This window comes from Argiope bruennichi, chromosome 5 (genome assembly GCF_947563725.1).
Source record: "Argiope bruennichi chromosome 5, qqArgBrue1.1, whole genome shotgun sequence".
NCBI lineage: Eukaryota > Metazoa > Arthropoda > Arachnida > Araneae > Araneidae > Argiope > Argiope bruennichi.
The window spans coordinates 18,282,941-18,308,950 of NC_079155.1; the positions used below are offsets into that span (position 1 = coordinate 18,282,941).

General features: G+C 27.7%; 1 protein-coding gene across 1 annotated transcript in view; it reads left to right on the forward strand.

The window, feature by feature from the left end:
• The first annotated feature begins 845 nt into the window (after positions 1–845).
• The window catches only part of LOC129969440 (ADAMTS-like protein 5), a 166,230-nt gene continuing 141,065 nt past the window's right edge, over positions 846–26,010 (forward strand). The window contains exon 1 of the mRNA XM_056084010.1: positions 846–1,122. The gene's annotated coding sequence lies outside the window, so the exon portion shown is untranslated. The remainder of the gene's footprint in view (positions 1,123–26,010) is intronic.

A 26,010-nucleotide genomic window follows, 5' to 3' on the forward strand; every position in this document is an offset into this window, starting at 1 on the left:
GCCAGCCGAGACCTTACCACCAGACCATTGTGGCCTTCGTACCTATTACTGAATGTCAGGGATTAATTGACAAAAAATTTGCCAAAGATCACATTATAGATACTGTAAAAATACTTAATTCATTCCATAAATTAATATTTCATAACTTTTGTCGATCAAAGCCATTTAAGGTATTTGCGAACGTTACCTTAGTCGCAATTTTATGTGAGAGGAGAGAGTTAATGAATTCGTGAGAAAATTTTGAGGAGACTGCTTTTGCCAGTTTAAATTTATATTATTTACACACGAGCAGACAGACAAACGTCCAGGAATTCTTTGGAGAAAAATAGTCCAAGATCTGATAAAAACCCACTATTTCCGTGTAAAGACAGCATGTGAAATTTTATTCGTCTAATTTGTTTCATTTTAAACATCGTATTCACGGGCATACAAACAAAATTCCGAAACTTTTCTTTTTATATCATTTATGTATGAATTCAAATAATTATGCAAATCTTGAATTAGATTTTTTTTTCTTATTTTTGTTATAATACATTTCCTTTATTTACTTCCTGTGCAAAAAAAAAAAAAGTGAAAGCGACAAATTTTGCGACACTTTTTTTTATCACTAGAATAAATCTGAAACATTTTTGCAAAACCAGGGCAAATATTTAAAAACCCAAGACTGCCTCAGCTATTTCGCAATGCCTGTCTAATATTTACTCTTCGAATTAACTTTTTCACCCAGCATCTGCATCTGAAGTGAAAATGACGGATCGTTACTTCAGCAACCTACAGATGGCGCTCACTAAATCCCTGAAAAGAAGTACAAAAATTATCAGCAGTTGAAAAGCTCCGAGGGAAATCTGAAGTCTACACACACAAAAATATTTCATTTTCTCTCGGAAAGAGGGGTCGATCTCTTCAAGTTTTGCGCGGTGAAAATTGATTTATTTTCTCGCGTTCTTCTATCAAACTTTTTTTTCGTTCAATTAAAAAGGCTCGATGGCTTGTCGTTCCGAGTTACGATAATAGTTTGAAACTGGACTTGAATTTTTTTGGAATGTTAACATTCCTCAAAAAATAAATAAATACTTGCCTCAAAATTAAATTGGGTTTTTCTTCTTTAGAAAAATATTTCTGGTAAGTCAATTTTTCAAAAATTTCTTTTTGGATATTTTTACATCAGATTTCAATGGATATTAAAAATGTGAAACGACATATCTGATGCTTTACAGATATATTTAAATGATTTATTTGATAAATAAGTGTTAAAAAAATGTTAATTACTTGACATAAAATATACTTTTACATATATAATACTACAAAAAGAAATCGCCTTATTTTAAAATTACATTCACGATGGGTTTTTTTTCCTGGTAATTATAAAATTATATGAAATGTATTTCTTTTCTATTTTAATATTTTCTGGTTTATTTTTAACAGACTTTGATTAATATTTATAAAGAATTTGTATTATTTATTAACATATCAGCATAAAATAAAAAAATGTAAAAATTATTAATATTTTCCCAAATATTACATTTGTTACTTGTTTTCATATTATTTATGTAATTTGTGGTAATTATTTATCATTAAAAATCCTACATTCAGACAGGTAAATTTTAAAATAAAGCAATTCTTTATAGAACTGAAATTATCCACTTAAAATTAGCAATTTTGAAATTTCAATCATGTAAAAAAAATTTAGACATTTGAATCTCTGTATTATCTTAGCCTGATAAAAATTTAGACTTAATTTGCCTATCTTTGTTTAATTTCTATAATTCAATCTTAATTATATAGCACCAATACTGTGTGTACACACAAAAAGAAAAGAAACCTAAATCGCCGTGTCTTGCTTAATTATAGAGTAACTATGTGCGTAGTAATAGCTAAAATATTAAATAATATATTTGTTTAATATACTTTAATTTTTTTAATTTATTAAAATGGGAAAACGATTATGTGCAAATAAAATTAGTATTGCTGAAAAACAATTTTTTTTTAATTCTAAAGTGGTATAAAAATATTTATGAATATGCCTGTTGAATTTTTTTTATCCATTTTCATTTAAAAATCAAATTAAAATTTTGAAAAACTATTTCTTAATAAATATCTACAACTTAAGAAGTAACTACGTGCCAAATTTGATCTTTCCAGATCCAATAATCTTCTCTGTAAAGCGTTTTAAACGATCTATACAGTGAGCAATTTACAGTCTGCATTTTAGCCTATAAGTATTATAATGTGTTACAAAATATCTATGCGCAAGAATTCGTTTTATTAATTATTTTATAACACAAATTTTTATTACTTCCGTAACGTTATACAGTCTACAACTTTTTCAGATAAACTGCGTCGGAGGTAATTAAATTTCTGAAATGGAAACTTAATCTAAGAAATTAAATAAAAACCGATTTAATATCCGTATCTTAATATCGAAATATTATCGTTTGTTGTAATATATCTGTCAAGAAAAATCAACTTTAAAACGAAAAATTTAATAAATCCTCTTCAAAATGATATCTTTATTAAGAATTAAATAGTTTTATTTCATTCAGAAAAATTTATTCTGATAATCAAATATAGCGCTTTTTTTAAACTACTATAAATAATCTCATCTCACTTAAAATATTTTAAGTTCCTTTTATTAAATATCTTTCATTTTTTATTCTAAAATTATCCCTGAATTTGAAACAGAAAAAAATTATTTCCTTCTTTAAAGAAAATATTTGATATTTTCTTATTCCAAAATGGTTTGAAATAAAGAATTTTTTCACATTTCGGTTCTATCCAAATAACTTTAGGAGATTTAATCATTCAAATTTTCCTTTTAATAAGTTTTTTTACTTGAATTCAGTTAAATTATATTCGAATGCTGTTTTGATTTTCGTTCATATGTTTAAATATTAATAATCTATTTTTTAAAGCATAGTTTCGTTTTTGTAAAGCAATTACTTCTATTTTATAACTCTGAATGGATTTGCGTAAGACTTTTAGATTTAAAGCTTTTAAAAGGAATAATTATCAATTATTTTCACAGTTCATATCAAATTGTGAGGATATTTTCTTCTTTTAGGTGTCATAATAATATATGAGTAAAAATATGTACGCGTGTGCATTCGAAAGAAATAAGCAATAATTATTTATCTTTTGTTCAAATCAACGTATATTTCTTCTGTATCTTATTATGGCTCTAAATCTTTCATGAGCTTACTTTGGAATTCATTTATGTTGATAATCATATTATATTTTCTTGTTGGTTTATTGAATATCTTTAATTGCATTTAAATCCTTTAGATGTAATTTCATATCCATAACATAGTAAGACTGCCAGACATTCGAGATGTATTATTTTAATTGTGTTACGTACATTCTGCTCATTGTATACACGAAATGGTATACAATGGATTTTTATAATGGAAACCAGTTCCATGACATCATGGCGTTGTTGAAAATGTTTCATTTATCATCTAAATCTGGCGGTATTTTCATTTTTTAAATGAAATCGGCTGTATTTTTAAATGAAGTTACAATATCGTCTTCGTCTTCCTGATTTGAAATACTTCACTTTCCTAAACTTCATAGATATTAAACAAAATCCTTATTCTGTAACTTTCAACAATAGAAGAAAATCACGCGATCAGATAGTAAGTTGATGAATCAATGGACACTGTTTAAATTTCAGAGCTACAATGTAATCTATTTTTGTAAATTAGGTAAAAAAATATTTTTAATTGTACCAGCAAACAATCGCACAATTATTAAACTGGTAACATTAAAAAGACATTTTTGTATATTTTGGAACAATGTGAAATATATTTTTGTACAATTATAGTTTCGGAATTTATCGCGGAAAAATATCAAAATTCATCTTTTTCATTAATAAGAATTCTAAAACAATTGCTCCTAGGTGTACATTGCACTCTGCAAGGCATACATGTGCCAAATTGGTAGCTATAAGTCAAACGGCCTGGTTTGTAGAGCGCTAAAACATATTCATATTTATTAGTAGCACAGTTTAGAATAATGTGAAAATTTTATCAAGTATAATTGATCAGATTTCTATATATTTCATTAAATTCATTTAGTTATTAGAATCTTTTTAAATGCCGGAAGTTTATTTTAATAATATTGTATACAATCGTGGATATTTGACTGTTTTGTTTATAATAGATAAATAAAAACTTTTGCACAAAGTTAGTAATATCAAAAAAAGAAGACAAAATAAATCAATAACATCTTAAAAATGCTTTGAAATGTTAAACGAAATTTACCAGTTTGTTAAACGAGGATCTCATAAAGTACTGACTATGGCCACGAAATACCAAAATCCTAAACTTTCCAACACAAAATGGTTCTCAAATGATGGTTAAATAACTGCGCATTTCATATGATTATTGCATATGACTGACGCAATTATTTTTTTAATCAAGAAATAATTGGAGTTTCCATACATCTGTACATTTCCGCCAAAACATTTTGTTGTGATAAAAGCAATTATGGATACGTGATTTTTCATCAAACTTCAAATAGCTTCGAGATATCTGCCCTATTTCTAAGACGCAACATGATAAAAATAATTGTAATAAAATGGCTAATTAACTAAAAATTCAAATTTTTTTTTCAAATCTATTTATTTGTTATTTTTGCCATTGCTTTCAAAGCCTTCATTTTCTCGCCAAAATATTTTGTTCTAAAAGACCATTAACTGACGCATCATTTTTCAACGACATAGGATACTTCTCAAATGAGCTGTCGATAACAAAAATGTCTTAACTGCCAACATATAAAACTCTTCAGCAAAAAGAAAAAATCAAAAAATTTAATTTGAGCTTGTCAACAAGAACTATAATTACGTCTGAAAAATTAACTACTATTATTAAGCAACTAGTAATTTTAGCCTCAAACCCATAATTCTACATAATAGGTAAAAATCATCGATGTTTCCATTAATTTTATGGCATCCACCTTTCATGTCAACGCAGCGGATGCTATTTTCGCTCTTTTATCTCTTAAGAGATATTTGAGAAGAACCGATACACACCTTAAAGTAATGTCCGCTGTTGTCATCACATCCATTCTTATCTTGCTTCCAGATAGAGCATCGTAACTCAACTTCAACGACCTGATAATGGGATAATGGAGTATGATAATGCAAGGGAAAGATGTCAGCAAGCGACTTTGCATGATACTCCGATTATGTTCTTGATTATGTTGCCCATCGCAATGTATAAACGATAATTGCTATAAAATCTATCAACAGGACAATTATTTTAGCTGTTATTATCGTTAAAAAGTATAGATTTTTGCTTAGTAAAAATACCTAATCTTCATTATTGGAAAATGTATGTAAAATGATTCGTTGAATTTTAATATTGATTTAATTCTATTTTTGATTTATTTAATAACTGCACTATATAGATTATAATGATAAAAGCGGAGGAAAAATATTAGGCATCAGATTTTTAAATGTAATCAGATTTATTAATATTAACGAATATGGCATGAAAATTCCTATTTTCCTATTCCTGACACTTCAAGTATGCATTCCTTGATTACGTTGCAGTGTCAGGAATCCTTGAACCATAACTTCAGGAAACTTTCGCGCATACTCTATATTGTTACCCCCCCCCCCCCAGTCCCTTGACCTCACACAAAATTGTGTACTTTTGACAAAGCGCTCAGATTTTAATTTTACGAATCGCGCAATTCAGAGTTCGGTATTTCATAGTACAATAAAAACACCAAATATGTATTTTAAACAACTTTTACGAAATATAGAAATTGAAATATGACAAAGAACTGCAACTGTAATCATATGATCACGAATCAGATTTCATTTTTTAAAGTTAGGTCGTTTTTGTTATCACATTTGCATGCTTGCGAATACAAGTTAACAAACAGCCAAACAAGTTAAAATTTACCCTTTGGTAAATTTTTTTCCTTGGAAATTCTAAAGGATCTATACATCAAATTCTAAACGTATGTATCGAATTTCATTGATTAAAGTCGATGCATTTTTCATTCCCCGTGTTTGCATGATTGCAATCATAGACCGACAGCCCCTTGGTCCTAAATTTGATACAGATCAACATCTTAAATATTGAACTTCTGCTCCTGAAGTTAATTTATCTAGTTCATGTTTTGTATTATGTTCAATTGCATTCGGACAGACACATTTTTTTTTTTTTGTGAATGGATTTTGTTCAAATTTTGTTAGAAATCTACAAATTTCGTAGAACAACATCTTAAACATTGAACTCCTGCACCGAAGCTTATTTGTCTAGTTCTTTGTGTTTTGTATTATGTTCAACTGCATTCGGACAGACACATTTCTTTTTTGTGAATGGATTTCGTTCAAATTTTGTTAGAAATCTACAAATTTCGTAGAACAACATCTTAAATATTGAACTTCTGCACTGAAGTTTATTTGTCTAGTTCTTTGTGTTTTGTATTATGTTCAACTGCATTCGGACAGACACATTTCTTTTTTGTGAATGGATTTCGTTCAAATTTTGTTAGAAATCTCCAAATTTCATTTGGATCTAGTACTAATTTTCAATCGTCTTCACAGCTTTATTTAGTTATCGCATTCATATATGTATAAACAGATGTATTCCCTAAAATGTGTTTATCAAAAACAAGGAACTTAAAAACGTAGATGTTCGTCAACATTTCTTGTGCTAGTTTTTCGACAATTAAATCCTCTTTGTGCTTGGCAAACTTTTACCGGGCAAGGGTTACTTCTGATTTTTCCGTGGTGTTGGGGTCCAACTAGTGACATAGGTGTGGGGAGCTAAAAAACAATAAAGTCTATAAAATTTATTCTAACTTATTAATAGATACGGAATATGTATTTACCTACATAACCACAAACATAATAAGAGCAGAATACAAACACAATCATAATAGCCACAAATTCAATAATATTAAATGATGCATTTAATATCAAACAATTCAAAATACACTGAAAATAAATTATTTTCATCTAAAATTAGTTTTCGTAGTAGGAGAGTTAGTAGAAGATTTAGTCTACTTAATGTCCGCCAATCTTGAATATCTCGGTATATAATTATTAACTGCTGATCTTGCTCTGAATTCTAAGTGGTCGGCTGTGAGACCTGCACGATATATTGTCTTAATTATATTCATCATTGAAAATGCAGATTCACACAGGTAAGTTGAACCAAAGAACTGTGTTCAATGATATTGTCACGTAGATACTCTAGTGCAGAACTCAATGACACACACAAGAAGTAAAGATAAACCAATTTATTAACTCAACTCAGAACTGAGAACACAGTGACTGACAGATCTTCTGCTTTTATACTAGCAGGGAAAGTTCCAGAACACTTTTCTGGGGACAGTAAGAGAAGTCCAGAACACTTGTCTGGTAAACTAAAGAAATGTCCAGAATCTTCTGGAACATGAAATAAAGAGAAACCTAAAATCAATTAAGTAAATATTTTCACAAACTGTGAATCGCGGGACTCCAACTCACAATCCCTTGATTATGAGACCAGTTCTATGACCATTCGGCCATGAAGAGTCGACTGATTCTTTTCAATGCGGCAATATGCAACTTCCTTTTTAAATTAGGATGCTTTACTTCGTTCATTAGATTCCAAAAGTTATTCTTAGGTTTTGAACGACGTGCTTCTCAAAATATGTCGTTTTGAAGGAGAAAAACTTGGATTTCCTCAAGAGATAAAAAGAATAGAATGTTCCATAAATATGTCTCTTTCAGTATGCGCGTCTTAGGTCTTAGTAAAGGCGGTCACCCCAAACTGTCTTAGTGGTCCACCCGTCGATCGTGTTCAATTGAATGCCCACCCCTGGTGTATAAGAAAGTAAAAGACATCCCAGCATTGAATATATGATTAAGTTTAGAGATTCCCTGCGCGATTCAGATTTCAATGTTTAAACTGTTGAAATGTACAAACAGAAGAAGGAAATAAAATACGCATGTATTGCATGGGAATATATGACATTAAATGTCATTCTGTCCTTTTTCGGACAATTTACTGTAGAAATACGAGAGCATTTATTGATGCTGAACACGTCTTCACGAATATCACTCCGTATTTAGTCATCTTTCGGCCTTTTCGTTGTCGTCAGCTTTACCACGCACGTAGTTCATTGAAAAAACAGAATGAGGATTATCATATTAAGTAAAATCTAACCTTTTTTTGTAATCATAAACAATGAGTCATTAAAAGTTAAAATAGAGAAGGTTTCTCGTACTCGGCTTTATATAATAGACTTAGATAACAAGAGAAACATGTTCGTGCAGTATAAGTTGATTATAAATGAATATCCCTATTCAGCTCAGGTTTCGTCTTCGTCATCTGACCATGGTTCAAAATTACGATGTCCGTCCCGAAATATTTTGAAAGTTTAAAAAAAAATGCAAAGGAGGAAAAATACTTTTATTTTTTGTTTTTTATTAATATTTCAGCGAAATTTTTGAAATCACTATTAAATACATATTACATAGAACATACTGCATAGAAAGGAAAAAAACTCATAAAAATTTCGGATGGATTCTGTTTTAGTTTTTGAAAAATTCGACTTCAACAAAAAAAACCAGGGTCGTAGACCGAAAAAAAATCCTAATTATACGGGATTTTTTTTAAATTTGCTCCTAATGTAATGAAGTTATCATAATGCTCAACAGTTCTATTATTGGTAGGGATTGCAATACCGGTATTTTGAGCTATTTTTCAATTTTGTAATACCGGTATTCACAAGTTGAAATACCGGTTTTTCGGTATTTACTAGACATTTTTTAAATTGTCTCCACTATAGGTTCAGGGATCGCCAACATAACAAAATAGTATGCGTTTTTGCTTTTATGTCTCCCTAACGGGCGAAATTAATTAGCTAATTAATGTCTGAATTGCTTAAATCTAAATTAGAGAAACATGGATTATCCCTGAAAGAAAATATTGTATCCATAACGACTGACGGAGCAACAGTTATGAAAAAAGTTGGAAAATTGATTGGTGCAAATCAGCAATTGTGCTATGCACATGGAATTCAATTAAGAGTAATAGATGTATTATACCAAAAAAATAAAGAACAGAAGAATCCAAATACTGTGGATATAGAAACTTCGGATTCCACCTTTGAAGAGAGTAAGAGAGAGAGTGATATTGACGATGAAGATAATGACAATGCAATTGTTGAAGAAGATATTGCTAATGAGGATGAAATATTAACCTATCAAGAATGGCTTCCTATAATTTATAAAGTTCGAAAAATTGTTAAGATATTTAAATGTTCTTCTATAAAAAGTATATATTACTAAAATATGTACTAACTGAAAATAAAACAGAATATATGTTAATAAGAGATTTTAAAACACTTTGGAACAATTTACTCCTAATGATGGAACGATTTTTGAAATCCAATCCAAAAAGCAATAATCGATTTAAACCTGTAAATTAATTTTTCAGATAGTGAATTCGACTTAATATCCAGAACTATATCAGCTCTACTTCCAATAAAACTGACTATAGAGGCATTATGTCGGAGAGATTTTAATTTACTAACATCTAATGCAACAATAAATTTCATGCTGCAGTCATGAAAGAACAGCACACATCACTATCTGAAGAATTATACATTACATTGAAAAATCGCGCAGAAGAAAGGCATACCGAAACAGAAAATGTCTTACGTTATTTACATAATTATAATGATTTTAAAAATGAAAATGAAAAAGAAGGAAAGAAAATAATAAATTCAAATCTGATTAAGTTTATAGTAAATTTTCTTAAAATTTTTTACCCACAAACCTATTCACATTCAGAAGAATTCAGTTATCGAAGATTTTGATGATACTAATGTCGATAGTGAAAAGGAATTGTCTCGTAAACAAAAATTAGAATTAGCAATAGATAAAAAAAAATTTAACGAACCAAAATACAATACAGAAATCAGCTATATCCAAAACCATCCGACGAGAAATTGATTTATTTGAAGATGAGGGATTTAGAGGTAAATACTTGGGAAAAGTATATCGCGCATTGCTAACACTATCACCAACTAGCGTAGATGCCGAAAGAGCGTTTTCGACAGCTGGTAATTTTCACACAAAATTACTTTTCAGGCTTAAAGACAGTACAATGGATGCATTATGTTTTTTAAGATCACATTTCAAAAATTTGCAATAGTACCACAGGCTGAATAGTGATATTTACACTTTTTTTGTGATTTAAATAAATAAGTTGTGACTTTTCTTTTTTGTGATTCTTTATATACTGTTATAATTTCTAAGTTGCATATTATTTTTTGTGATATTTACACTCTCTTATAAAACTGGCAAATAAAACAAAGAAACATCTGTGTTTTCTTTCTTTTTCTGAAATTTCTAATACCGGTATTAAAACCGGTATCCCGGTATTAAGATTTAAAAATTCCGAATACCGATATTGAAATTTTGGTCCGGTATTGCAATCCCTAATTATTGGTAATTTTAATACCTGCAATCTTTTATTCAAAACATTTTCTTTTAGATTAATAACTATTTATTTAAATTGTTTACTTTCATTTAACATTAATTTAAGTCTAAGTTAAATTACTAAGTATAATAAAATAAAATTAATATTGTCATTAATTAAATTAAGTTCATTTAACGTCAACTAACCAATGTTAATTAATTACGCTAATTTAAGTTCAAGATCGGAATAATCGCATTTTTTTAATATTTTAATAGTTGAATAATTTATGAAATCTTTTTTATATTATATTTAGATGCATAGTCAAATATAAACAAGAAAATGTTAAAAGAATTTTTTATATAAATATAATATTTTTTGTGTAACAGGATAATTTGTTTAAAATTTTAATGAAATTTAACCGAAACCGTTACCACCCCCCACGTCAAATTATAAGGCAGGAATCATAATTCTCTTTGAAAAATGTTTTAGAGAACAATTATCTACGAAATGATCCACAATCTACGAAAATTGAAAAACGAGTCAATTTGGGGGTTGGGAATGTGTGTTATTATGCATATTTTCTATTAATTTACTACTGAATTTTGATGTAAACGTCTAATTCTAAAACGGTATTTTGAAAATTGCAAACATTTTGTGTTATTTCATTGGCCATATTATTTGAAACGTATACTAGAAATTGTAGGCAATTATCCCTATTATGTTTTCGGTTATTATGTTAATGGTGGGGAGTTTTATGAAAAACAAGAGAAAATTGCAGTGAAAGATTTCTTCTATTTGAAAAAAAAATGTTTCCTTTGGTCGAAAAATTCCTATAACAGTAGGTCCCCTAAGATTCCCTATAACGGTATGTCTCACTTTCCTCTTTACTTTCTTGTATACGTAATACAGAGAAAGTATAGCAGTTGTCAAAAAATTCGAACTCTAGATATTTTGACGAATCTCTACGTTTTAAACCACCCTGAGTTCGAGACATATATTTATGGACAATGTCCGTCTGTCTCTCTGTGACAAAGATAGCTCAAAAATGATTTGAGCTAGACGGGTGAAATTTGATATGAGGTCTTTACACCAAATTTGCAGATTTCTTTCCAGATTTTGAATAAAATCTGTTCAGAGAAAGTTCGTCTCTCCGGCTATTTGAATAAAAATACGATAACTATAAAACGAAGAGAACTAGACACACAAAATTCGGAACACAGATTTGTTATATACAGTGTAGATACTTGTCAAATTTAAATCAAATCCAACTACGGGTTGACTGACTGTCAGTCTGAACTTACGGAAACTAGATAACGTGATAACTCAAAAATGTAGTGATATAAATATATCAAGTTTGGTATGTTATTTTGAGTATACCGGTGAAGTTTTATGTCAAATTTGTATTTCAATTGATCGGGAAAAACGTGTCTGAAACAAAATTCTATTTTTCGATGCTATTAATGTAAATCAGAGATGAATCGCAAACTAATTGGAGAAGGACATTATAGATTCAGTAAAAGTACTAAACAGACGCCAAAAATTAATATTTCGTAATACCATGTAAGGTGTTCTGTGGTGTGACAAATTTGTCAGAGAATATGAGAGGAAGTTTCTGGAAGACCATTTGAACTTGTTCTTATTTTGTTGTGCATTAGGTCTTTTTCATTAATTTTTTTGGTTGAAAATGTCATAAAGAATCATCAGTTATTTCATTTTCAATTGATGTCTATGCGCTTAATTTCCAATTATCTACTTTCAATTGTTTAAAACCGCTAATACCGCTTTACAACTCTAATTAAATTAAAGAAAAGGTGCAAATAACTCTAACTGCATTGATTTTAATTCTAAAAAAATCTGTTTTGGAATTTCATAACGTGTTATTAAAATATTCATTTGCATTTTGTGGTTTTCTATGCAGAATCTTAACTCCGTAATCGTTGATCGAACAATTTTTTAAAAATAGACCTTATTATATACTGTATAAGTTCTGCCTTTTTATTCTCGAATAACTTATCGAAACCCTTTGCTCGTCGCTGCTTGCGCCAACCATCAACCCTTTTCCATCACTGAAAATGCACCAATAAAGAAATACAGCAATAATAGAGCTTTTCATATTTCGTAAGAGGGTTTTGTTGCTACGAATTATAATTCCATACTAATTTTCCATTTTATCGATGTAGCGATATGTTTATTTTCCTACTCCACTTCCCTTTTTATATTTATATATATATTGTTAAAATGGAAATTTTTATTGTTAATTTTTGAAGGAAGATTCCAAGTCTGCTACGTATGCCTAATAGATTCTAATTTTTTCACGAAATATTCATCTTAAATGTCCTTTACTGAAAACGCAAATATGCAGACAAATTACAGAAATATTACAATCTTAAAACTAATTTCTTTTTTGGAACGCCGTTTCCGTTTGTTTGTTTGTCTGTTTTTTCAGAGAAAATATTTTTAAATGTCTAATACATTTTTCTAATACATTTTGAAAAAAAATGATAAGCGATTTTGGAAAAAAAAAGTGTAATCTACAAAAAAGTCAAAAAGCGTTTGGAATAGGCGGATACCTTAAATGCTTGAAATAGTATTTCACTTCCCTCCTGTTCTTTCCCCCTATTAGTTAACATATTCTGATTGAAGCTTCGAAGCCTATTTGGATAGTTAATTTAACATTTTAAATCAATAAAATTACTAGTTTTTTTTCATGTTTTGGTATTCGTATTTCGATTTGCCTGAATTGAGATAGCAAATTTCTGTAATGAAAACAAAAACTCATAAGTACATATCTTTGTTTCCTTTATTCTTTGTTTATCTTTGTTTTCTATAATTCATATTTTTTAATATCTTAATGTTTAAAATTATATTTCCAAGCAATTTCATAATTAATAATAATTTAAATAAAAATATATATACCATGCTTTTAAAACGGATTAGAAAATCTATATTTATATAAAGCTCAATGTGTGCGCGTTTTGGCTCTCCACAGGCCAGTCCGTTTGACCTACAGCTACCAAATTTGGTACACGTACACCTTAGAGGTCGAAAATGTGTACCCGGGGTCCCTTTTTTTGAATTTTTAATTAGAATTTCAATTATTAATTAAAAACTAACTTTCCCGCCACAAAAATCTTCCATTTTCCCAACCGCCAAATGAGTAAGGCTTCAGGGTTTTTTTCCCAACAGTAATGAGGCTAGGCTTAACATTTTTCAGCCGATTATTTCAAACGATTCTGTTTATTTTCTTAATGTTTTATTTATTTAACATTAAACATTAGAAATTATGTATTTAAAATTAAACATTGTTAATTAATCGATCTGCTCATGATGAAACTGAGAAAGTTTTGTTGACAAATTCTTGAAATATTACATAAATTAAGAAAGATATTCTTTAGTGCCCATAAAGTTTAAAAGCTCAGTGACTCTGTTTTCAGTAATCATATTATAAAAAAATCCTTTGTTTCAATAAAAAATATTATTATATTAATTGCAGATTAATCCTTTCCACTTTAATTTAAAGCATACATTCTACGGGAGCTAACAGAAAATGAGAGAGATACATACTACGTTATGACTGAAGGCCTTTATAATATTATGAGTGAATTAAATGACAATCAAAATTTGAAGTTTTAAAATATTTTGATGAAGGAGCTATTAAAGTAGGAATTGCGTAAAATATTTAATTATTAAAATTTTAACGAGCATTAAGATTGGCGAACCGGCTGGTCGCCAAAGGCGGCTAGTATAAAATAATTTCTCCTAGCCCCATACAGATTCCTAACCTTATACAGAGAGTTATAATTGCGAATTTTAAAAGTTAACCAACACATATTGCATTTAGAAATTCATAATCACAAATTTTCAAGACAATTTCTATGGGATTATAAATTTGTATAAGGAATTTTATACTTTTAAGTCCGTTTTAAAAACATTGTACAGTAAAAATAATTTATTAAAATCATTATTTTCTACTTTTTAGTCTTGTGTGCTTGAAATTTTGAAATCGATTTTAAACTAACTTCCCGATGAGCTACATCTTATGCCAAAATTTTACCGAACAGAGAACAATGTGAGCTATTATTGCAATGGCATCCAGTTTTAAACTATGTTTAAAATTTCAAGTCTCCACCTCATCAAAAGTTTAAAATCGATTCAAAAGTTTGTTTCGAAAGACAATTAATAGACTAAAAAAAGAACGTTAACTTCTTCGCATACAAGGATTAACGTACGAGTCTAACTCATACATCGAATTACTGAATTTTTTGTCTATAAATCTGTAATAAAGTGATAATATTAATTAATTTAAATCCAAAAATCAATTAAAAACTCTTTATTATCTCAAATGCCCTTGCATTATTATAGAAATTAAAGTAATAATAGGTGTCGCAAATAGGATTTGTTATCTAATTAAGTAAATTCGTCGATCAAGATGTTAATAAGAATGTGTTAAAAAGTACTGCATCTCAAATATGTGAATCGACTACTTCAACAACGAAGAAGCGTCTTTTCTGTACTTTCTGTAGAATAATGAAAAAAATTCTTTAGACATAATAAAACGACCCATGCAATCAAACCATACAAATCAAATCCAACACATTATCGTACTACTATATTTCCGATTAGACGTTCAAAATTTATTTCTAAGTATGACACAGCGTCAAAATTTGTTATTTTAGAAAGTAAAGAAAAATTTTTTAAATGATTATGTTTTGAATTATTGCTTAAAATAATATATCGAAAATTTCAATTGCCAGATATACTACACATTTTGTGAGAAAATAGGGGAAAAAGAAATCTTTTTGTAACTTTTCTATTTTTAAGAAATGTTTATATACATTAGGTCTCATTACAACTTCCTTTGAACTTGATTTTCGTCTAATCTGGCTCTTTTTTTTCATTCATTTCATTCTCAACTTAATAGAATTTCCTGTCATTTTCCTAATCCCCCTTTTAGTTGTACTTCGTAAAAAAAATGGAATCTGAACTTTTTGGGTGTAAATATAGTAACTATCTCGCTGTAAATTCACTGAACGCAGAGGAAATAATGGAAGGAAAAAAATTTCAGTACAATTGTTTTCTTTAATTCGATTCATTTAGATCAAATGTTCTTGTATTTTGAAGAATTATTTGATGTTCTTCGAAACATAACCATTATTTTCTAATTAAAAGAATTGGAATAAATATTTTAAATATAAAACATCTTTCGAAATAATGGAAGAAAAAATTATAATAATTTCAGAATAACTTCAAACAGAAAATATTGAACATTTATTTCATCTTTAATATGTCATATTAATTTTTGGATCAATCATCAAATCAATGTATTATTCTTTGGTATTAAATTTCTGTAAATAAAGGAAATTGAAAAATACGTTAAACAGTTTATAAATACAAAGCTTATTTCAATAGCTTTTAGTATCGTTTATATACTGACAAAAATATTATAAAAGTTATATCAAGGCATGAAAGATAAATAATTATTCTGACTGCCCATAAAAATGAAGAGTTATAAGTGTATATAAAGTTGTAAATTTTAAAATCTTAAAATATGTTTTCAACTTTGTAAGAATACTATTCTCTAACAAATATTCAATGTTTAAAATAAAGTGCTACAAATATTTTAAATTTAAACGATATTGTTAAATATGAGTGAAAAAAATATTTAATGTACTTCATTTGATTCATAATGTTTAATTAAATACCCAAAATCAATCAATATATCAAATGACAATTTAATTAGATCGAACAATTATCAACTACAACTATTTTAATTACCTAAAATAAGAAATGTAAAATTAGTACTCAAAACATGTTAAAATACGATTTTTCTCACATTTGTGATTAATATTTAATTTCAGATTGTAATTATTATTCTGAATAATACTTATAGTAATTTACGTCTATCTTAAAAATATTAAAATTAAGATTTTTAAATGAATTTGCACAAACAACATTATATAAATAATAATCATATTTGTTTGATAAAATTTCAATAATATGCTTTTGTATTTATCCATTAGTTTACATTAGACTCTTGAAAGATCTGTAAACATTGTTTACTTGTATTTGATTTAAAAACGACTGAATATTTCGTTCTGTTTCAACTGCATCCCTTATATCAATAATCCAGGATAGACTTTATTTTGATATCCAATTTTTATTTGATATAAAAATTGGAAACCACATCTAATATAATAAATAAACGATTATAATCCAATAAAATTTATTTAATTTTATTCCAATATTCTTCTAGAGTCTTTTCATTTTCTATCACCTTTTGTTTTGATTCGATAATTCCGTCCTTAAAATCTTAAATAAACATTTTGATATGTATAAATCGACTTCAGACTAGCGTTGCTTTTTAATTCAACTATTTTTTTAATTTAATTAATTTGAAAAAATTGGCATGCAAAAAAATTATCATCTATTTTATTATGCTTTATTTGAACAAATAAATACTTGTAAAACGAATGTCAAATTATTCTTTTTCTGTGCTCTGAAATGCTTTCCTTCTCTTTCCCCTTTTCACCCTATTCAAACTTCTCTCTTTTTATTTGCCCCATTTTTCAAAAGACCTTTCTGCAGATATTAACTCCATAAATCTACCACCTGTTCCACGCGAGTTTCGAAGGTCATTAGTTAATGCGAACGTTAAATCGTTTGGTTCATTGATCTTCAAACCGTAGAACATTCTTTTCGAAATTATGCTGATGCCACGAATTGTCCTAAATTTCGCCATTATGCTAATCTAAAAATAACATTTGCATTAGAGGATTTTTCAAAGCTAGTGGAAATTAAGTTAACTAATTAGGAAGTTGTCTGTGAGTTTTAAACTTTCAAAAATTGTCGGATTGGAGAATTTTAAATTATGATATTAAGAATATGTCTTTGATCTTTGAGTTAAAAATATCTCGTTTTGTGAGTTTTCTAACGGAGTACTTTAGATTCGATAATAATAAAAATTGAGTGGAGTAATATTAGTTTTGGTTGCAATGTTTCATATTATTCTTTGAATGACTGAGTTTAATGACGGTTTGTTCAAATGCTGTGAAAAAGCAGAAAGAATATGTTTTTTAAATTTGTTATTTATAAAAGTAGTCTTGTAATTTACATATGTTTTTAAATGTAATTTTATCTTTATCTTTCAGTTTATGATAGCTACTTAAAAAATGTATTTCAGCAATTAGCTCTTTTTAAAAGAGTAAAGGGATGCAAATCATTAATAGCTTCCAATTCCTCAAAATAGATATTTATTTTTGAGTTTAAACAAACAAGGAAACCTATATTACTGCATTTGAATAAATAAAGAAGCGTTTAATATAGCATTTAATCAAGTTTGATGGAGAAATGAAGAAAGTTTATTCAGAGAATTTGTCTTCTTTTGTTACAATTAGAATTAAAACCATTCCATATAAAATTTTATGTCGTTTTGAAATTATTATCTTGTAATGGAGAATTAATGCATTTTTCTTGCGCTTATTTTGTACTTTTCTTTATTTTATAATTCTTCTGTTAACAGATTTAATATAAAATAGAAAAACGATTAATGCTAATTAATTAACTCGTAAATTAGAAGCAAAAATTCTTTAAAATATACCATGTGTATTTAATTAATAATCATCTATTTTAAAATTTTAAGCCGTTATATAAAATTTAATACACGAATATTTATTTGATTTATAATTTAAACAGAAAATAAGTGAAATATAATAAGTTTTCTTGTTTATAAAAACATCTTAGTAATTAAAAAATTAATTTTTAGGGATTTTTTCAAAAATTACATCTATTTCCATTGTTTATAAAATCAACAAATAAATTTATTAAAAACTCTACTAACTTCTCTTGGTTTTAATCTTTTTAAAATTTCTTTATTGTACTAATATATGTTTTTAACACACATATGTATATCTCAAATTTAATAAAAGTCTATAATTTCTTTTAATATTCAACTGAAAATAAGATTACAAATTCACAATCGTTTTGTGCTAGATTTGTGAACCAAAGATTTTCCGTCTTAGATTACTTTTTGTTAACCTGAATGATCTTAAATTATATACTCTGAAATGGTTTTATCAATTAAAGTTTGTTGTATAAATTTTTAAATATTTTACAGAACTGCGATAATTTTGGTAGCCAAATTTTTTCCATTTGAAATAAATAAGTAGAAATTTATGCTTTACAAAATTGCAGAAATGAATTTATAATTTTAAAGATATTACTGACAGCGAAATTTTAAAACCATAGAAAATAGAAATTCTCCCTCTTGAACTCATACAAGAAAGATTTTTATTTTGCAATAGCTCTCCTGTTCTTACAGTCATTAAAATTTTTAATTAAATATTTTGTGTAATTTGATCTTAATATATTCGTCAGCAAAATATTTTTAAGCTTCAAAATTTGATAATTATATAACTGTATTATTTCAGAAACCTTATACCATTCTGTTCATTGTATTACGCATAATTCATTTTAAAGAAGAAAATTTCTAAGTATTTATTAAAATTAAAAATATATTATGAATTAAAATTCAAATTTACCTCAAATTTCCGTCAGTACCTAGTAATTTTGTGATTTTGTCTTGACACCAAATTTTCAATAAAAATACTTATTTTTAACATTTAAGTGTACTACATTTTAAAAATTAAAAGAAACGTATATTTAAACAATTCATCTCAAGTCTTTTTATCCATCTCATATTTTTTGATTAGATTCTTAACAATTTTCAAAGACAACACTCATTTAGAAGGGAAAAAATTTTCCATATGGAAGAATGAAAGTTTATAGTTTAAAATATATTCACTTCAGATAAAAGTTTATACTTTAGATATTTACATTTCAGATAGAAGTTACTTTAGAATATATTCACTGGTTATTGCTTTATAGGACTGCTGACGGAAGAAACTTCCATTCTTTATGTTCTGCACATGAATAAAATTTATTTTTAAGACTCTATCAACAGTATATCGGCGACTTCAACAAAAATAACTTAAGAACTTTTAAATAAAAGAAAAATTCTAAACTTTATTGCCAAGGAACAGCCGGCAAAAGCATTCCATGCCTAGCGCAAAAACTTGCACAAACATCGTTTGGAAGTTTTATTGCTTTTCTTATCTTACCTTCTTCTTCTTCTTCTTCTAAGTCTGGTAAAAGAAGTCCATCCGAATAATGAATATAAAAACCACTCTTAAAAAAACTTGCATTAGGAAATGGCACAAAAAATATTGTTAACATGGATTCCCAGTCAATGGATCAATACATTTAATGGCCGTCCAAAATACGGATTCTTCAAGGGAAAAAAAATCGTTTGGCACCAGTAATGGCTTCTATAGGGAGGAGGTTCACAAACAAAACAGCTCGTCCTCTTTTCCCGCCATGGTTGCATTTCATAATAAAAAAAATAAAGGAAATATTTTGTTCCGGAAAATGGCTGCTTTCACTTAGGGATGCATCGGCCTTTTCCTTGATCATTTTTCATAATAGAAAAGATTGTTGGTCTTCTTTTTGCTTCGTGTTTGCATAAGGGATGAAATATAGGTTTGGATTTCAGCTTTCACAAATAATTGCCCGGGAGTTTTCTTTGATGTCCTTTGGGACTATAACAATATCATCATTGACAATGGATGGATATGAGGTACCGTGAATTAGTATAAAAAAAACAGCTCATTTGGAAAATAAGACACGAGACAAGTCACAAAGTATTTTTTGTTAAAATAATATAATTAAATACTAACCGCCTGTAAAGACCAGTTTTTTGTCCATTATATTAATAGCAATAATTTAGTAATTGCAACTGTTGTTGATTTATTTGTAATATTTTTGAGATTTCTCTCAAAAATAGGTGAAGATTGGGAACAGCCAATCTTACAATACCAAATAAAAGTACTAGCTTAAATTATATTTGCTCAATAAATAACAAGTATTATAATTGGTTAACTTCCTAAGCAGAGTGGCTAAATGGTCAAAATTCGTCTACTTATTGAGACTGGGGAATTAGTAATGGTCACTTTTTTTTTGCGTTACTTTTCATAATACAGGACGAAGAAAAGCAGATGACTCTTGATTATGTATGTAGAGATCATGAGCATTCATGTGAAATAAAAAGCGGCGAAATCGGTACAGTGGTTATGGCTGGAGAACCCTGTCTTATTCCATATACAGTGAATAGTATTGTAATTATTTTGAGATTCCTCACAAAAATGGATGGAGGTGGAGACATGCAACAATTGGCAGAGCGGAGGACATGAAACTATCATGTGAAATAAAAATTAGTAAAATAGTGCATTTCTTCAGGGTTGAATAACTAGTTCCTAAGTTTTCCAAATTGATTTGAATATTAAGATTTAGCATCTTAAAATATGTATGGTAATTTATTTAAAATTTGCATACGCTATTTAGGATTAAAAGTGGTAAGCATTATAAATGAAAAAACTGTTCGGAACTAGCTCAACTATTTACACTACTCAAAAAAACTGTTCAAACTAGCAAAGGTCTTTCGTGTTGTCTTCAGTTACTTAAAAGAATAATGAACACCTTTCATTCTCACCAAGCTTTAGAACACCAGCCATATTATGAAACGTTATTACTTTAGATATAATAATAAAGAGCAAAACATAAATATTTTTTCATTCATATATTTTTAAAAATATTTAATCTCTTAAGAATTTTAAGAACCTTCAATCCTAATTCATAATAATTAATTAATTAATTCTCTTACGCTTTTGATAAACTACAATCTTAGTCTTATTTTTTGTTGTATATATATAAAGATTTCTTGAGGAACCCATTCTAAAAATGATAACAAATGTTTAGCCTCAAACATTTTTAGCAGCAAATGCTTAATATTACATCAAACTGATACATTGTATCAGGTATTAAAAGTATAAGGTATTGTATCAAAAGTATCAGGTATCAAACAGATAAAGATTAAAATTATTATGCTGTTGGTATCCATTTTTTGGGGTCAACTGACACTGACTAGTTCTACCTCGGCTACGCTATTAGAAGAATGCATAAATGATTTTTTAATTGTATATATTCCATCGCCAGCCATTACAGCCCTCTTCCCCATGTAATATATATATATATATATATATATATATATATATATATATATATATATACAAAAGTATTAGAATCAAGTTAATAGGAAAAACAAAAATCAAATAAAAATTAAACCAAAAAAATTATTAAAAAAATATTAAAAAAGAATCCGGCCTGAAGACTTTTTCAAGGGTCACCCTCAGGCAGGGATTCAAATAAAGGGATTTTTTCTGTGAGGACATACAGACATAAGCCTAATAATGACTCCTCGTGACCCGAAAATCCCCTGAAATTATGCTCAAGAGATATACCATTTTAACAGAAAGAAAATACAAAATAACAAATTAGAAAAAAACCACAAAGTAAAAATACAATAAAAACAATAACAATAAAAACAAAAACATCATTAAAATTAAAATTAAAATTAAAAACGAAAAGGCCAGAACATACCAACAGTGAAGGAAACTTTAAACAATCGATTGTGATTTCCTGTTTTTAAAAGTTAACGGTAAATAATGTAAACAGAGGTAGGCACCCAGCGCCATCTATTGAGTGATCCAATATGCAAGTAAAGTTCTATTTTTATTTAAGCCAAAAGATTAATCCCAAACCATACCTTGTTTAATTAAAAAATTGACATTACAGTAATTTCTAGGAAAATCATTTTTAATTAAATTTTTAAGGAGGATATTTGATGCTTCAATATAAGAATTTTTATTATTGCAAACCCTTTTGATCCTGTTAACTTGTGAGAAAATTAGATTTTTGAAAATTTTAGAGTTTAGATTGGAATGGTAGTTACATAGTTTTGTTATTTTAAAGTTGAAATCATCCCTTTTATCGTATATACCAACTATTGTTTTATCATTAGCAATTTCGATTTTTAAATCCAGAAAGGTAGCCTCAAGTTGATTTATATTTGTATCTTTTAGAATTAAATCTTTTGGATAGCAATTAGTAATAATATTAGTATTGTCGAAGTTAATCAAAAGTAGGTCATCAATATATCTCCACCCGTTTATTAAATTATATTTAATTATTTTTTTCTCATAGTAATGCAGGAAAATATTAGCTAAAGCACTTGAGAAAGCTGTCCCCATTGGAATGCCCTTGACTTGTTTATAAAAATTAATACCATTAAACACGTAATTTTCAGTAATATTAAAATTACATAACTCAAGCCAGTTATTTTTAGGAATGATATTTTCATTTAAATATTCGTCATATATAAAAGTGCAGACTTTTATTAATTTTTCATGAGGTAGATTAGTGTATAAATTTTCGAAATCAAAAGTATTAAGTTTATTAATGTTGTTATCTTTAAGAAAATCCAATACTTCTTTGTTACTAGAAATAATAAAGTTGTCTTCATTTTTTATTTTGTCCAGGATAATTTTTAAGTATTTAAAGAAATGTTTACCCGTATAGTAATTATAACTACCAGTGCTACAGGTTACGAATCTGAATTTTAATGGATTTTTATGAAATTTAACTGTTGGGAATAAATAAGGATAGTTAAGAGAGCAAGTCTTAGTTTTGGTTTTTTTTTGCGAAAGCTAGCATTCTTTTATCTAATTCCTTTTTCCCGGTGTTCTTTAACATATAAGTTGCATTAGAGTTATATTCATTAATTAAAAGTTCTTTATAATAATATTTACAAATTAAACAGAAATTATTTGCTGATTTATCTATTACTGTAATAACAAATTTTTCTTTTAAATTTTTTATTTCATTTTTTAATGTTTTACTAAAATAAATCCCACGTTCTTTAGATCTGTCAAAATCAGTATTCAATTTTATTTTAATTTCCTTTAAAATTCTCACTTTCCATTCCCCGAAACCTTCCGCAGGCCAGTGGTATTTTCTAGATAATTTGGCAATAAAAACATCCAAATCATTACCAATAGAAATCAAAATTTTGTTATGGTTTATTTTTTCTCTTAATCTAAATTTTGTTCCTCTTCCCATCAAATCTCTTAAAGAGTTGGATTCAATAATTTTTAAATTACCTGTAATAATATGACCTTTATCAATATCTATAAAATCTTTATATTTTTCCTTGTTACAGTAACAATCTGTTTTATTTATTTTATCTAAATTTTTGCTATAGTAATTATAATTACAAATTTTTTTCTTTAAAGTTGAAGTGTAACTAAACGCTATTGATACAGTAGTTTTATCTGCAAGAGGAAAAAATATATTATTATTATGTATAATTTTGGGTAATTTTAGATATTCGAAGTAAATATCCAAGAATTTAATCACACAGTATTCTTTGTAAACATTATTTTTATTATTAAAAAGTAAATCATTTTTTCCAATGTTAAGTTTACATTTAATAAGATCTAGAATAATACATTTAGTGTACGAATTTTTAAACTCTAATTCCCCGAATTTATTATTTAAAAACCATTTCATTTTATTATTTCTAAGACCAAAAATGTATTTCCTAATTCTGTGAATGTTTTCACTATTGTGTTCCAGATTACAGTAATTTTGAAATTCCTCAAATATAATTTGAAAATTGCCTCCTTTCCCTTTACCTCTTTTAAATCTTTTAGAAAAGTTATCTTTATTTAGAAAATTTTTAAAAATGTTAAATTTGTTATAAATGCAATTATTGTTTAAATCTGCATAACCTTCCCCATTTAATTTACTATTGAGACCATAAGGAAATAAAGTTTTCAGGTTGCAAATATAAATGTTTTCCAGATCTAATCTTTTGTTTAATTCGTTAATATTGTCTTCTAGAATGTAGATATTAATATTGTTAAAGTTATGGTTTTGAAAATGCTCCAGTTCGAAGTCAGTGGTCCTATTTTTTATGAAGTTTTTTATATCGGATCTGTGATTGTTAATTCTTAAATTAAGCTCGGTGCTAGTTTGGCCAATATATTTTAAATTACATTCTGAACAATTAAGGAGATAAATCAAATTTTTGTTTTTACAGAATGTTTGTAATTTTGAGTTTTCATTTTTGATCTGTTCCTTATCTGCCAAAGGACATGTCCTACACTTTCCGTTTCCACAAACTTTATATTTTTTTGTATTTTTAAGATTTTTTAAACAAAACAATTGTGTCAGTAATTTTTTCTCCGTGAATGCTCCTGACACAAAGCTATCCACAGTGCCCCTTGGTAGAGCGCGCGACGGGCCATGCGCTATGATAAATTCGTTATTAACTTTTTGCATAGTTTAATTTATTTATTAAAATGAAAATATATCTCCTAAACGCCAAAAACAAGGAATTCTCGAAAAAGTAAAATCAGGAAAAATGATCTGAAAATTCTTAAATTTTTTAGGCAATACACCAAAAAACCTATTGAACCCCCCCCTCCACCAAAAAAACTATTAAAAATATTTTATTTAAAAAATTTTTTTTAAAAAAAAAAAAATTTTTTTTTTTTTTTTTTTTTTTTCAAAAAAAATTTTTTGCAGTTCGTGGAACAGCGCACTTGCAGCTAAATTCCAACCAAATGCAAGAACGAGTAACCAATCTAAAGTAAGAAAAAGTTTGAAAACGAAACTAAAATGAAAACGAAAACAAAACAGTTTCGAAATCGCAACTAAAATTTATTACCTATTTAAACTAAAACCAAAAAGGAACTTCATAGTATTTAGAGAGCGCAATTGCAGCTACTTCTAAAACACAGATGAATTGATACAAAAGTATTAGAATCAAGTTAATAGGAAAAACAAAAATCAAATAAAAATTAAACCAAAAAAATTATTAAAAAAATATTAAAAAAGAATCCGGCCTGAAGACTTTTTCAAGGGTCACCCTCAGGCAGGGATTCAAATAAAGGGATTTTTTCTGTGAGGACATACAGACATAAGCCTAATAATGATTCCTCGTGACCCGAAAATCCCCTGAAATTATGCTCAAGAGATATACCATTTTAACAGAAAGAAAATACAAAATAACAAATTAGAAAAAAACCACAAAGTAAAAATACAATAAAAACAATAACAATAAAAACAAAAACATCATTAAAATTAAAATTAAAATTAAAAACGAAAAGGCCAGAACATACCAACAGTGAAGGAAACTTTAAACAATCGATTGTGATTTCCTGTTTTTAAAAGTTAACGGTAAATAATGTAAACAGAGGTAGGCACCCAGCGCCATCTATTGAGTGATCCAATATGCAAGTAAAGTTCTATTTTTATTTAAGCCAAAAGATTAATCCCAAACCATACCTTGTTTAATTAAAAAATTGACATTACAGTAATTTCTAGGAAAATCATTTTTAATTAAATTTTTAAGGAGGATATTTGATGCTTATATATATATATATATATACTACTGAAGAATCCCCGCCTTTTCTTATATAAATTATATCATCAATGCCTTCCTTTTTCTCTGCTAACCCACCCGTCAACCACTTTAAAACCATGACCACCGGTGCATTGTCAGCACACACTTCTGAAGAAGAAAAACCCCAATTTAGAATCAATTCGCACCTTCATCAATTACTTGTTTCGACTCAAAGGCCTGAACCGATTTTTACCGAATATTGGCTTTATTCCATCAGAAAAA